Source organism: Eriocheir sinensis, chromosome 16, assembly GCF_024679095.1.
Source record: "Eriocheir sinensis breed Jianghai 21 chromosome 16, ASM2467909v1, whole genome shotgun sequence".
NCBI classification, from domain to species: Eukaryota; Metazoa; Arthropoda; class Malacostraca; order Decapoda; family Varunidae; genus Eriocheir; species Eriocheir sinensis.
In genome coordinates, this window is record NC_066524.1 from 474,851 (window position 1) to 491,765 (window position 16,915).

Here is a 16,915-nt window from a genome sequence, read left to right on the forward strand (position 1 = left end):
TCTTTCATTTACTATCTCCTTATCCAAACTGTTTCATACATCAATTTTTCTATATGGGAAACTACTTTTTGACATTTCTTCTACAATCACTCATATTCACTTTCCTTCCATGTCATCTAGTATCTCATGTAACCCATACTATCAAGTTATCAAATCCCCCCCCTTTCTCTCCTTTTTTCAATGTTGGTAGATGCAACTTTGCCAATCTTCCATCATATGACAAGTCCCTGATACTTGGCACAATCTTTGTTGCCACTCTATGAACTCTCCAACTTCCTTATATCCTTTTTCTTGTAGGGCGACCACACTACAGCTGCATACTCCAGTCTAGGTCTAATCAGTGATATAATCATCTTTCTGATCATCTCTTCAACCATATATGCAAAAGCCAGCCGTATTCTTCTCAACAAGTTATATGTTTCCCCTGTAATTTTGCTAATATGTCTCTTCGCGGTAAAATTTCCAGTCACTGTAACACCCAGATCTTTTACCTCTTCTGATCTACTCAACCTCTCACCATTCAACACATAACTTCCTTTTACTCTCCTCACACTCTTTCCAAACTCCATTACTTTACATTTCTATGGATTAAACTCTATTTCCCATCTGTAACTCCACTCCAATATCTTGTTCAGATCCTCCTGGATCACTTCACAATCTTCCTCACTCTCAGCTTTTTTTGAACAACTTGGCATCAACTGCAAAAAAGGCTCATGTAGCTATTCACACACTGTCATATTATTTATATAGATTGCAAACATGATTGGTGCCAGTACTGAACCTTGGGGCACTCCACTTTCGACCTTCCTCCACGACGACTCCCAATCTTTTACCACTGTTCTCATTTCTCTATCAATCAAGATATTTTACATCCATCTCAGCAAACCACCCCTCAGACCACAGCAACCTCCTATGCAGCACTTTGTCCAAGGCTTTGTCCAAGTGTGTGTGTGTGTGTGTGTGGGGGGGGGGGGGGGTCATTTTTTATTTTTTATATTCTTACTTATCTCAGGTCTGTATTAAAATGTCGCTATTATTTCATGTTTACAAAATTGCTAGTATTTATTTATGAAAGAAAGAGATTATTTTAGCACAAAGTATATGCATTAGCTTTTTATTAAAATGTTACTATAATTTAATGTTTACAGTGAATGTCTAGTGTTTATTTTTGAACGGAAATTATTATTTCACCACAATATACATATATGCATTAATTTTAGTAAAACATTCCTATTATTTCATGTTTACAAAGAGTTTCAATGTTTATTTTTCAATGATTTGAACTGGCCAACCAAACAAACCACTCTCTGTCCACCCCCGACTCCCCTCAAAAAAGGCATTATTTTTCACAAGGTTTATGAGGCATTAGTCAAGAATATCAACTGCCATTACATTTTGTCATAAAAACTCATACCTATGTGATTATGTATATCTTATAAAGCAGAAAAAAAACATTGCATGCTGTAATACAAACAAGATTACTCCTGGATAATAATGCCAGACACGTGATGATAGACACTTAGTGTGATGAAATTACATGCTGTATTTCACATTATGAAACCAAGCTAAGTGTCATTGCAGCACATTATTAGGTAAGGCAGATACCAAAAGCTTGTTACCTGAACAAGATTAACTATAACAGGCAAACTCCATAATAAGGCATTGCATACTGTTGGGTAGGGCAGAGAACAAATGCTTCCAAGTATTACACCTGAAATAAACAATGGCAGATATTCAAAGCTTGTGAGCTGAACAAGATCTGATTAAAACAGGCAAAACCAACAATGATGCATTACATGCGATATCTGGCAGGGGATTCCTTTCATTACAACTGGAAAGTGGCAGACGCCTAAAGCTTGTTAACCGAACAAGATCTGATTTATAACAGGCAAAACCAACAATGGTGCATTACATGTGATATCTGGCAGGGGAGATAAATGATTCCTTGCATTACAACTGGAAAGTGGCAGACACCCAAAGCTTGTTAATTGAACAAGATCTGATTTATAACAGGCAAGACCAACAATGGTGCATTACTTGCAATATTTGGCAAAGTATATGGAAAAAAATTATTGGCGTAACAAGAGTAAAACTAAATAATGGCAAATCTCACGAAGTATCTCTTCTTTTGACAGAGCCTGTGCTCTTTGCTGCAGGGCTGTCAGAGTCTGTTTGCTCCAGCTAACATTTACTGAAATACCCCTGAGTCATGAGTGAAGTGTTGAAACTGAAGGCAAGTGAAATACTGTGCTTAGAAATCTATTAGCATTTGGACTTTGATAGTATAAGGCCAGAGCAAACCTCCTCTCTTGTAACCCATATCTCCTACTAGGCTTAGATCTTGGCATCTTGCAGCATGCTGAACCTGACCTTAGAAAAAATCCACCCCTATAGGATCTAAAAAAATGCTGGCTCTGGGCAAAAACTGCTCAGGAGTTGTAACAGGATGCCTTGCCTCCCGGCGCAGACGACAGACTGTTTTGTGCAGCAATTTTCACTTCTCATGTCTGAAAATACATGCAAAAAATATTTAATCACAATTAATCACAATTCTAAATAATAAAATATGTGCATGTAATTGCATTATTTTCAGTGCTATAAGGACAGTGAATCTAAGCATTGACATTATAGTCTAATAAAAATAGGTTTGAACCCGGAAAAAAATATTGTTAATGAATTTGGTATGAAAAGAAGCGGAATTTTGTGCAGATTAACATATCCAAAATCCACAAAAAGTCCACTTGGGGAAAAAAAATTACAGCAACAAAATGGCGGCCAAAAACAGTTTTTTGTAAATATCGTGCTTAATAATTATTTTTGCGGAAAACCTTTTAAATAAAAGTTATTTTACACATAACATTCTACAAAATATGTCTTATACATATTTTTTGTATGTTGCTCGGTTTTAATGCTATAAGGGCGCAAAGATCGTACCCCTATCCCTTAACACCAATTTCACCCAAAACATTGTCACTTGAGGTAGCGCCCACTTTTAAAGAGGCTGCATTTCTTCTTTTTCCAACATAATACTTACATGTAAGTGTATGAAGACGTATATCAGAAAAAAGAAAGTCAGGTAAAATTTGATCTTATAATGATTAGACCCGGAAAAAATTGTTATACAAATGGTATCAAAAAGATAACAATTTCCTTTAGACTGACATATCCAAAATCTTTTCAAACTGGTTTTGAGGAAAAAATAATACAGCTAGCTATGTAACAGGGGATATCTTATAAAAAAAAATACATAGATTGCGCCAATTGACTTTTCGCGGGCGCAGGTACGAAACTCCAATTGGCGCGAATCGGATATGCCCTTCTTACACGGCTACGAAAATGGGGCCGAGAAAAATTAATTAGCTGGCAACTCATGTCAATGCTTCCTTCATATGGGGTGCTATGACTCATCACCCTCAGTGACTTGTGTAACCGTTTTGTGTGCAGTCACCGTTTTTTTTCCACCGCTGGCTTTGTTATTTTTTCGCTCGCACTCGCGAGATATTATGTGTTAATTGCACCCTTATCGTTATGTCTAGAAAGTACACATCTCATGACGATATCGTGCGTGTGATAGAGGACCATAAATTAGGTTTGAAAACAAGTGAAATTAGTCAGAACACTGGTATTCTGCCGAGAACCGTGCAGAACATAGTGAGAAGATTCAAGGATGGCGGAGGCGTGAAGGTACTGGCACACGGACACGGGGGAGGCAGGGCTCGCAGCACTGTCCCTCGGACTTTGATCCTGCTAAAGAGGGAGATTGACTGTAACCCGACCCTCACTGCAAGAAAACTGAAGGAACAACATCCCAGCCTCCTCGGTGGCGCGTCCGTTAGAACTGTTCAGCGGGTGCTGCACGATGACCTTGGCTACAGAAAAGTGCGGGCGCGGAAAAAGCCCCTGATAAATGACTCACAGAGGAAGAGGAGGGTATTGTTCGCTAAGGAACATAAAGACTGGAACTTGGAGAGCTGGAAGAGGGTGCTGTGGTCTGATGAAGCCACATTCCGTGTGAGTGACACATCAGGACAGAGTGTGGCGCGCGCGGGACTCAGACCCCTTGGCTGTGAACCGCATCGCTGCTGCTGTACGACACCCTCAGCATTTAATGGTGTGGGGCAGCTTTGGCTATGGTGGCTTAGGGGACTTAGTGATCTTACCGCAAAATGAGACTGTGACTAAAGAATCCTATTACATCATTCTGAACGAGCATTTGGAGTCATCTTTTGAGAAGAGCGGCACAGACATTCTCCAGCAGGACGGCGCGCCACCACACACGGCAAAACTGATCAAACACTGGCTATCTGACTGTGGTATTAATTTTATCACGGACTGGCCAGCGAACTCTCCAGATCTTTCACCGATCGAAAACCTTTGGGCCATAATCAAAGCCAGGTTGAGGGAAAAAGACACGTCATCTTTGCCCAAGCTGGAGGTAGAGCTGCGCAGGGCCTGGGAGTCGCTTGATCCTGACCATCTGAAGAGCCTCGCAGAATCTCTTCCCAAGCGCCTAAAAGAAGTTCTCAAGAGGAATGGCAACCCTACCAAGTATTAGTTACACAATTGGTGAGTATTTTGTGCAAAATCAAATGTCTTTATTAATTTATTTACCGGTTAAAACAAGGTATGTATACAAGGAACGCGTATTTAATTATGAAAACAAGCGGTACGAAAAGTCAATTGACGCAGACTATATATATATATATATATATATATATATATATATATATATATATATATATATATATATATATATATATATATATATATATATATATATATATATACATGTGTATATAACTTTCAAAATAAAACCAGGTTGAAAAATATTTATATCCTTATTTCTTCAGGTTATAAGAAAAAACATTACATACATTGTTTATAATTGAATTTGGGGTATTGCTTGGAGGTAAGACTGGAGTTGGGCCGCAAACAAACAAACAAACAAACAAACAAACAAGATTACAAACAAGATCAGAGTTTTAGTATAATAGTAGATTAATGCCGTCTTTGACGGTGAAAGTAAATTTTCCTTAATTCCACATTGTTTGGAAAAAAATAACGAAGGTTTTCTTTAAATAAATAGTATTCCATTATATTAAATTAATTCCATAGACAGAAAAAAAATTAAAAGTGAAAGAATAGGTCACATGTTTATTACCCTTATTATTAAATAATTCCCAAAATGTTCGAGGAATCTTCGGGCATTTCTTCACTACTCATATTGTCTTTTGCGTTGTGGCAATTTTTTCCGTAACACTGGCCACACGCTGAGATACACCACAGTCCTATTTTCTTACATGTACATGCGTTCGTGCCACAGACGTTTTTCCCCATCAACTTACAGTTGCATCTCACACACTTCAAGATCTTTTCTGGAGCTGGAGCTAAATCTGTCATAATTGGCTCGTACATACCATGCTGAAGCTTCCAACCCCAGTCTTCTGCTGGTAATGTTACTCTCATCAGTGATTTCCATTCAATTACTTGTAGATGAACACGAAGTGAATGGAAATAGGCTGCTCTTGCTGTTGGTGGTAGACTTTGTGGTTTTATAGTAGTAGTTGCTGTTGCTGCAAAGCGCATGAAAGTGTTGTAACGAAGTTCGGAAAGATCATCTACATCATTCCCCTTATACCTGAGGAAGAGAAAAAAAAAACTCATAGGAACAGCTTCCCAATAAATAATTATATTTCCATAAGTTTAGATTACGTATTGAACCACTTACAATATTATTGATGAACAATTCATGTAGCCTATATTACTTACCTATGTACAAAAAGTCTGAGGCCAGCATTGCCAATGTCGTCTGATGTAGCCGTATCATCTTCGAATATCTCAGCAATCTTGTGATAATATTCATTATCTTTCTGCTGGAAGTTTTTCAGTAGTGATGTCTTTCCTGTGAACGTTTTACATAAATTATAATTAACACACATGCAAAGTAAATATCAGATATATCAACTCCAGCTGCTCCAATTTGCTTAAAAGGCATCGTTTTGACACAATAAACACGAAACAAATAGTATTACACAGGGTAAGACCTCCTCAACGAAAAGATGAATAATTGTTTCATATAAATTCAAATAACTTTTATTTCGCGTGACTGGCCAAAAGTAATTTAATGGCTATTATTCGTTTCTAGTGCAGGATATCACAACTTATGGAAATGAGGCAACTTAATATTAATAACATTGCTTACCTTGACCGTAAGTCGCAGATGTCGTATCACAACCGGACCAGGCATGAATGAAGAGAATATGTCTTGTGACCATATCTCCTGCTGATGTCACCAAGCTTCCAATGTCCCAACATTGGGATTGTTTCTTACCAACGTCAGACAGCATATAGAGGTTCATGTGAGCTGCCCAGTGGAACATCAACAGTACAAGAATATCAGTGTCGTTTGCCACCACTGTCAACGGTCTTTTGTTCTCTTTTGAAGCATACTCTAACCCAGCCAACACAATCTGAGTGTCTGCATCGCCAGTGCTTTGTCGCACATCATGACCTTCATCTTTTAGGGCTTTTACCAGCAAAGAAATAAACTGTGACTTGTTTTTGGAATTCTTAAGAAAAGATTCCTGGTTGCATGTAGGTTTGTTGTGCAATGCACCAGTAACATTACCAGATATATTGCCTACTCTTATTTTGTGTTCATGATCTTTGGTGGAAGGACCATTGTCATAGCCGTCAAATACCACGCAGGATCGACCATACGTGGCATTGACAAACTGCACATAATGTTGGATGATGATTTCGTATGTGCTCTTACATGGCCACTTCACTTTATGCAGTAATGTGCCTCCGTCCAGTACATAAAATGAAGGGACTGGTGGTGTGACTGCTGAAACATCCTGCTTAATGGCTCTACCTAAAGCTGACTTGTTTGGTTTCCTCATAATTCCATGTTCAAAAAGTGAGGTAGGCACTGGTGTCAACTCATACTTAAAACATTCTTTCATATCGTCATCTCTCTCCACCAGTACCACCAAGCGCGAAAATAGTAGATTAGGATCAACATGTCTTATATCTTTATCAAATTGCACCCCAGTCTTCAAATACTCTAGTGTACGTATCTGGTATTTACGTTTTATCTTTGCTTTTGAGAATAGCATTTCATCAAGCTGTCTTTGAACAGCTTTCCCAACTTGTTCAGCATCATCACAGTTGATTTGATCTTCTTTAGTAGCAGTCAATCCTGTGGAGATGCTCTTGAGAAAAGGTTCTTCTTCGTTGAATGGACTGCTTTTTGTTAGCCAATCTTTCAATTTTCCAAGATCTGTCATGTCTCTCTTTAATCTACTTGCACCAAAATCGACGTGTTGTTGACTAGTTTTATGGTGATTATTAGTAAGGTCAGTCATGGCATTGTGGATGCTAGCATATGCATGCATACTGTGAATCCATGTTGTTATGACCGAGTCTGTCATACCGCGTCCCATTGTAAGTCCACCTCGACTCTTTAACGCTCTCATCATTGATTGTTCGATGACTAGATCTGTCCAAAGTCCTGCCCAAAAACGATCACTTTTTCTGGCTGTGTGGCATTGCTCATCTGTGAATTTCTTGTGAATATTTGGATAGTTTGAGGGAAGATCTCTCATCGTCTGAAGATACAAGCGAGCACTTTTGGCATAGTTTGTGTGTCCAGTTGCAGCGAATAAGTTCAGCATTTTAAAGATAGCATCCAAATGAAGTTGCCAGTTTCCGGTTCTTTCACCTGCAATGAACATCTTAATGACATTCACGTACTCCATGTATTGAATCCAAAGCTTTGCCGTCCTAGATGCATCTACCAATCTTTCCATTTTCTCTGACAGCAGTGAACGTACTTTCGTCAAGGCAGAGCTTTCTTCTAACTCTTTCTCATTAGGTGCGTCTTTCTGAAGCTTCTTGTACAAGATCTTGATTTCTTCTTTCTCGTCCTTACTAAATGCTTTTACGTCTCTTTGATCTCCCGTGTTTTCAGTGTCATCTTGTTTTTCCTCTCTCTCGTCACAAAAAAATTCATCAAGAAGCAAACCATATAAAGCACTCTGCACCAAGAAATGTCCCCTAAGTGCTCTGGAGATAGCTTTTCCAGATTCAATGTGTGTCACTGCATTTTCTCCGTAGATGGTTTGCAACTCATTAGAGTATGAAAACCTCCTAGTCGGCATACGATCCGGAGTGACTTGTCAGTTATTATTTCGACTGCTTTGATCCAAAGTGGCTGATCGAATGTAATACAAGGAGTTCCCATGCCATAATGATTGCATAATTCAGTGACGAACAAAAGTGTTCAATACAGACATGTTTCATCAGATGGTTTCAGATTGATTATTGGCAAAAGCGTGATTACAGATTTTCCAGGATGCTCACCATTGCTATAAGTTTGCATGAATCCTGACCAGTTAGGTCTTGATTCTGTTGGGAACATCTGGGCAGTTTGCCAAAGAAGATCGATGTTATGTCCAAAATTAACAATTTCTGGTGTTTCCAGTTTCCTCAGAGACTTCAACACAATCTTGGAGAAAGCAGATTCGTCTGAGCTGAGATATGGAACAATCTTGACACCTTTGTTTTGAGTGATAGCTGTACTTCGTGTGAGTGGATGTCTCTTGATAGGAGGAGTTTGAGCTCGGATTCCATCTTTATTTGTTGACGCTGCCAGTATTCCCATTCCATGAAATGTCCTCTTGCCGTCCAGTGTGCAGATGTTGTGGTCCACATTATCTCCCACAAACTGCGTGAAAGTACCACAATGAATAGATTGAAGGATTGTTGAAGCATCCTCCTCTATTACTGCTGATTGCTTGAATCGCGTTACTTCGCTGTAACTTACACTAAAACCAAGTTGATTTAGCTCATCAATCAACCACCGCGATCCAAAGACATGGTCAGCTTCAACAGCAAGACCAAATAAAATTGGAGGAATAAAGGATCTTGGTCTTGCAGCATACGTAATGGCTTGACCTATACTTTGCTGCTTGAGTTCATCTTTTACTAGAACCTCCAGTAGCAACTTCAAGCCTGCTGGCACCATTCGTTGTAAAAGAAGAATATAATTCTGTGATGGATAAAAAACTGTGTTGTACTCGTGTTCTCTGATCTCAGCCATTATCAGTTTTGCTGTTTTTATGATGCGCTGAGCTTCTTCGCCAGTATCCTCTCTTCTTGACTCATACCATTTGTTGTTGATGATACTATCTAATGTATTTCGAAAAAAGGCAATATTGGAGTGCCCTTTAACTTCTGCAAACACCAAAGAGTCCTTATATCTGTCCTCTAGTTTTTGTTTCAACCGCTTTTCTCCGTAAACTTTGTCTCCATTTGCCAGTTCTCTCATTTTATCATGCAATTCTTTTAGAGTATACAGTTCCCCATCTGATTTTCCTTCTAGCCATACACAAAGAACTTGAAACCATTTTTGCATACTTTCATCTTTTGGTCGGCCTCTTCTGTTTGGTGGAGAATCTGCAGATGGCCAGTTTGAAATTGCATTGACGGCGACCAAATCATGATTTGTTGCAATTCTAGTGTAGACTTCATGGCTCCAGTTGTCATTTCTTTGGTCACACTTGTGAAGAACTCTTTGTCGAAATCCGATATGTGTCACTTGATAAACAATGCCTCGATGGGGATGCTTCTCATCCTTTTTTGCTGCCTGTCCACATAAAAAGCAATGTTCCTTCCACAAAAAGGGCTCCATGCTTGATCTGAGTCTCTTGTTAGGAGTATCAAAAGATGACGCTTCATCAGCGCGGTAGGTGACTTTTCTCTTCATGTCAGTAAAATTCCGGCGACAGTCTTTATGGACCAACACCTCTTCATTTTTTTCCATGCACTTAGCAACATAAGACTCCAGGTCCGGCCGTTCACGAAGTTTGCAGTAATGTAGCACAGTATTAAGTCCTTTCAAACTCACCACAACTTTTTCAGATGAAAGACACTTTTTAAGGCATATGACACACTTTTCAGGCTCGATGTCTTCCCCAGCCATGACTGCTACCATACAAAAACTGCTGAAAATAGGGGGAAAAAACAAAGATCTAGTGAAGGGCAAGAAATTTCTGCAATCATTATATGTAAATTTTAGGGCCAAGAACCTATAGTGCCATCATCAATGATAAATTTATATTTTAAGATTTTAATTTTTTTTACCTCTTATGTATGCAAAGCTATCTATCTATCTATCTATCTATATACCGTATACCTGGCCTCTTTCCCCTCACGGGGGTAGCCCAAGACAATGCGAAATCACACTCATTCGCCATGTCTTTTCGTAGGATAGTTATGCAGAGGAGGGAGTTCCCAATCCCCTCGCTCCGCCCCTTTTATACGGTGGTGGGATTCTTAAGCCCCCACCACAGGGCTTAAAGTTATAATAAAAGAAATACGAAAGGGAGTAGGCTACAGAATGCCACTTATGTTTACACACACACACACACACACACACACACGGTATAGAGGTATAATATAGTAAGCTCTGGGAATAATATTGTAGCCTACTCGCGAAATTTATTTAAATTGATTAGAATAATCATATAATCAAAACCAGATATCATACTATTATAGTTCACCCTGTCGAAAACTATTCACATTAACACAATTACAACAACATGAATACGTTTTGCATACTTACATGTAGGTATTATGTTGGTAAAAGAAGAAGTAAAGCCTCTTTTTATGTCCGCGCTACCCCATGTGGCAATGTTTTGGGTGAGATGAAACTGCAGTGGTCTAAGTAGTGACGATCTTGCGCACTTATATAACTTTTATCCCTTTTCTTGTTTTTTTTCCTCTATGCATACAAACTAAAATGTTGGAGTACTATTATAAAAACATATTTCGTTATTTTTTTTTGGCCGCCATTTTGTTGCTGTAATTTTTTTTCCCCAAGTGGACTTTTTGCGGATTTTGGATATGTTAATCTGCACAAAATTCCGCTTCTTTTCATACCAAATTCATTAACATAATATTTTTTTCCGGGTTCAGGCATTTTTATTGCTATTTTTACTAGACTATTATGTCTGCACGCCAGCTTCGATGGAAGGCTTCACTTAGATTGCCTGACAAGAGTAATATTTTCAGGAGAGATGGGGGAAAGGATACAACTGGAGACTTTTGACAGACATAATGTCAAGATCTGCAAGCACCGATTTTCCATATATATATTTGATGTTCAGTCCATACTAAAACATTTGTCAATGTGTTGCCACACTAAAAATCTAAAAATTCCCTGTTTCTCAAATGTTAGTTATACCTAAGCCATGCTAAACCATCCAAGTGAATCAAGAATGAGTTCTGGGGGGCAGCATGAGCCAATAATAAATGGCGCCACTATAAAAAAATATCCTGCACCACGACGGGCCTGGGGCGACCGCCAGGCCCCTGAAGAAAGCCTACCGGCCTACCGGCGTTGGGGAAAAAAAAAAGATCACATGAGAAGAATGGACAAAGGTGTGTTAGTGGCACTTCAAGGTTATGCTTCCTCTTCAAAGATTGGCCAGTCATGGCTTAAAGTGGAACAGGATAAACAAGAAACAGGCAGGTATCTGTGGACACTACTGTTACTTTCAATTGCCAGCCTATGGCACAATTTGAACCTATGCTATCAAGAACATAAGACCCATGTGCTGATCACTCGACTAATCGTAACGGTACTACACCCATAGAAACATAAAAAGAGTTTAAATATATCATTCAAAATGTCAACCTTTTTACATACCTTTTTTTTTAATATATGTAGCCTACTATTGTAACAGTTAAATATTGAACTCAATTTGTATGCAGAGATGTGAGGTATGTAATTAAGCTGTAATGTTTCCAACACATTAGTTGTGATTAAAGCAGCATGGAGTAGTAAACTAAAGAGGATAAATTATCACTGAGAACAAGAGGTTCCTTACTATATTGTGGTGAGCTTGATGGCCGAGTCGAGTTTTCTCCAATCCCATCAAGTTCACACCCTGTTGAGAGGCAATTTCTTAATCAAAGTGAAAAATGGATGCAAATGGTCATTAAAATTAGTTATTATACTTGGTGTCACAAATTCAGGCAAAGAATTTAGGGAAGGACTCCCGGACTTGGCGTCACTAATGAGGTAAATGATCTCGTGCACTCATTGGGCTAGAATATATACATTGTTATAATGTGTATTATTGTCTTGTTACTATATATTACCTACTGATAATGGAAATACATGTCATGATTAATCATCAAATACAAGGGAAAAAATCATGTATGGAAATTGTGAACTTTTAAGTTCATGTAACAAAAAACGTTTGTTATACACAAAAAGGTTGGATACTTCAGATGTAAAAGATTTTTGGATATAACATCACCCCCTTCCTCCATATTGGTTCTTTAAAGCAAGGGTTGAATATAGCTGATTATTATTTGCGGCAGGTTTAATGACACTTTTTTTTTAGTGAAAAGCATCTGGAAATCAATGATCATTATGGAATACTTCTCATGAGTAGCTACTAAAGCTTGACAACCTAGAAGGATGCACCATCAGACTGTAAAGGATAGATATATTATAAGAAATAGCTACATTGGTGGATCCAAGGGGGGGCCCAGGGGGCCCGGGCCACCCCCCATGATCCTAAGTGATACAGGAAAACTAGCTCAAAAGCGCGCTGCGGCTAAAACAATGCTTTTTCTCAGAGGGATCAGGCGTCTCATTCGGATCCGAAGAGGAACACTGGCCGCCCAGGAATGCTTTGGCACAAAGTCCAGGCCGTTATACCCATTGATTTAGGTCAGTCCACCAGTTTTTCAAGACCAGGACTGCCGAGAATGGCTAATCGGTAATGCTAATGCTCCTTCCACCCGCAAAAAGTCTGACGTCCCCCCAAAAAAACTTATTCCCTGGATCTGCACCCAAAAACATACCGTAACGTGGTTCAGTGATCATGGACAAAAAAAAAAAAAAAAATGTTAAGACAATCAATATCCAATCATTTCAAGATACACAAATCAGCAGCCATATGCAGGAATTCTACAACTTAAAAGTGATGTTGTACAGGGCATGTGTTAAGTGACTTGCACAATCTATTTTTTGTAAAGTCATAATTAGATTAATAACACAATATTCAACAAACACTAGATTAAGTATTCATATCGAAATCAGTACATGGAGCTGCCGCAGTGCAATGGGAAGCACACTCCTGCAGCTCAGCAAGACGGTTGGATGCTGCCACGTACCTCAGGGGGTGGCTAAATGTCTTCATTCAGCTTCATCCGTGGCCTCTTTCTTGGACTCTCCTCATCAGGAGCCACATTCTCTTGGATGATACCGATCGTGTTCGGATCTGTTGGGATGTAGTTGTGTTAGATGTGGAATAACATACGACAGTGGAACATGGAAGGAAAGAGTATGTCCACACGGTAAAATATAGAGATGAGGATTGCCAAGTGGGTTTGTTGATGCACCAGGGAATTAAGAGGCCAGGTGATGTTATGATCTTGAAGGAAGAGTTACGAGGTATGATGTGAAGTTGTAAACTCGCTGACTGCATTAGTTAAGTGATTACAAGAGGTAAATTGAAATTCTTTGGATACTGAAAGGATGTACAGGGACAACAGGGTGAGAAGGGAGAGAGATGCAGATTTTGATGTTATATAGCTAGTTACACCAATGAAGACTTAGGACATACACATTCAGAAAGACCACAATTTTGGCTGCTTGACGGAAAATCACTAGATGTCAAAGTCCCAGGACATTGAAGGAATTAATAATAAGAAAAGCAATAATAATTAATGAGTATAAATATTTCTGATATTTTTGTTTATCTTAATACTAGTATTAGAATTTTCAAACACTAATAATATAATAAATAAATATTGATAGATTAATGAAAATAAATACTTTAACTGTACTAATACTACCACTAACAATATTAACAGCACCGCACCTAATACAGATAAATAAACTGAGTCTGAAATATAACCATAATTGAACCGTCTCTGTCTGAGTGTTATGTGAAGCTTGCTCCATGCACCGTGATAGGAATGTCATAGATGCATGCAGGTTGCTGAGATACTTACAGTCACCAGCCACTTGAAGATATGGCACCAAAATGTGTTGGAAGCATTGGCGGCCAACTTCTATGTATTCAATTATTATTTTCTTTAAACAAAGGAGACAGCTCAAGGGCAACAAAGCGTACTAGAAAAAAAAGCCCCGCTACTCACCGCTCCCAAACAGACAAAAGTAGAGTCTTGATACACTCTTCTTGAAGGTCAAGTAATAGGCAGGAGGAAATGCAGACGAAGGAAGGCTGTTCCAGAGTTTATCAGTGTTTTTTTTTTTTTTTTTTTTTTTTTTTTTACGTCGCGGCCTATAGCGCCGGTAGGCTTTTTCCCGGTGGGGCCTGATGATCGGCCCAAGGCTTCTTCCCGGTGGGTCCTGATGGTCGGCCCAGCCCGTTCTGGCGCAGGCGAGTGTTTATAGTGGCGCCATCTTGCATTGGCTCATGCTGCCCTCCCGGAGCTCATCCTTAATCCTAGGATCTAGAGTCCGGGTTGATAGGTGGTCTTCTGGACAGCATGTGGGTAGTTTTAAGCCACTCGGCGGCGGCTGAAAAATCCCAGCTTGGTGGCACCGGGCGGGGATTGAACTCGCGTCCTCCTGAACGCGGTGGTGTTACTCTGTCGATTCAGCCACCGCCTCCTGGTTAACTTTTGCACCAGATGTTTGGACAGTATAGGGATGAGCTAGAGCAGGATAGAACATGCAGTAATTGACTTAAATTAGAAAAGTATAGATTTAGGAGGGAAATGGGCAGGCATTGGTTTAGTAATAGGATGGTGGGGGAATGGAATAGACTCAGCAATCACATAGTGAGTGCAGGGACGATAGCTTGTTTTAAGAATAGACTGGATAGCTACGTGGACGAGGATGACAGGTGGTAGTGGGGGGGAATCTGGACCTGCCGTGTGTAGGCCGTTCGGCCTCTTGCAGTCTCCCCATGTTCATGTGTTTAAATCAAGTGCAGCGGCCAGCGGGGCCGCGGGAGGAGGGGAGGCATGCAGTTAGCAAGTACAGAACAGCAGTCAGTCAAAATGATTAGAATTTCACATTATATATATATATATATATATATATATATATATATATATATATATATATATATATATATATATATATATATATATATATATATATATATATATATATATATATATATATATATATATATATATATATATATATATATATATATATATATATATATATATATATATATATATATATATATATATATATATATATATATATATATATATATATATATATATATATATATCACTTACCCTCGTCTGCCATCTTCCTGGAATAAATGTAGCTTCACACAAGGCTGTGTCCTCTTTATCACCACAAAGGGACATGATTTGAGGCTCCGGCTGGTAAACGTGGCGGCCGCAGCGGTGTTATGAGATTTGAACGAGGCAGCGTGGCAATCGGAGTAGAGAAAGATATTGCTACGAATAGCGGTATAATAACCAGTATAAGTTAGACCGAGATAATTGTATCCACCCACTCTTTCCCCCTACAAACCAATGCTTCAATCTAAACCATTACTGATGAAAGTCAGCGTGCGTGCTAAAACAATGAGTTTGAAAGAAAAACATGATCACATTGTTTTTAAAGAACGGCAGTAGGGTTACAACCTTGGTTCATTCCAGTATGTATTTAGAAAGGTTAAACACATAAAACACATGTAACCACTGGTAGCCTCCCACAAATGAAGAGAGAGTAATATAATTGCGGTACAATAATAGCATTACTCATGATATGCAGTAGGCTATATCTACCTGGTGTGTGTGTGTATATATATATATATATATATATATATATAGAGAGAGAGAGAGAGAGAGAGAGAGAGAGAGAGAGAGAGAGAGAGAGAGTTCCTACTGTTCATTTTAATATTTATCTCCCTATATATATATTTTTTTTTATTTAAAATGGGAAATAACCACGCCAGCATTTTTCCAGCTACTTTACTATGAATCGGAAGGATATTGAGGTTTTAGAAGATCAATGAGTCTGTGGGGAGCTTGCACACTCCAGCAAAACCTTGTCGTGTAAGTGTTCTCCATTTCAACAGTTTGTTTACCTCGCGCCAGGCACAGACTCCACCCAGCATACCATCACAGTCAGTTGGGTGTCATAAATAACTTTACAATGTGGACAAATAAATCACAAACACATACTTGCACATGTACGTCGGTTTTTGGAGTTTTGCAGTTGACAATTTGAGTAAATATGTTCGATGAATGATTTTCAATTTGCATTTACAGCACGGATGTCATTTGACCCCGATTTTTCCCAACTAGTCTGGCAACACAACCGTTGTCCATCCTTTCCGATCCGCCAAATCTTGCTGGTGGTTGTTCATATTGCCCAACCGCCAACCAAAACGAGCAATATGTTGGGAGAAATTTGCCCTGTGTGACGCCGCCTTAAGGATGTATGTACAAGTTTTCATCGAAAAAACACCAACATTTCCTTGTCTTTATTCCGTAGGAGCTGATATGAAATGTTCCACACCCGCCTTGATCCCTCACACTTCCTCTGCATAGTATTCATTATATATTGACCATGGCCTTACTTTTTAATGAAGAAGGATGTACAGCCTTCTATGTAGAGCAGGGGTTCCCAACCTTTTTTGTTCCTATATACCCCTTGGGCATTTGTTTTAGGTTCCCGTGTATCCCTAAAAATTTAGGCTAAAAAAACAATGAAATTGTAATATTTTAATATTATTTTATAATGAAATCTAGTAGTGTAACATGGTGCCAGTGAAAGGAGTAAAATTTTGGAGACAGTGATAGGACTAAATAATTTGCGCAAGAAACACGTCGAAAAATCCACGACAGGCGGGCGGGCAGCCAGCCGCCGGGGGGACCTACCCACCACCCA

At 39.0% G+C, this 16,915-nt stretch overlaps 1 long non-coding RNA gene across 1 annotated transcript; it reads right to left on the minus strand.

Moving 5' to 3' along the window:
• Positions 1-1,148: 1,148 nt before the first annotated feature.
• On the minus strand, positions 1,149-13,409 carry LOC126999588 (uncharacterized). The gene is made up of 3 exons (XR_007753450.1): positions 13,195-13,409; positions 11,895-11,954; positions 1,149-2,507 (listed from the first exon to the last, which is right to left on the minus strand). It is a non-coding gene; the product is annotated as an uncharacterized LOC126999588 (long non-coding RNA).
• Positions 13,410-16,915: the final 3,506 nt, after the last annotated feature.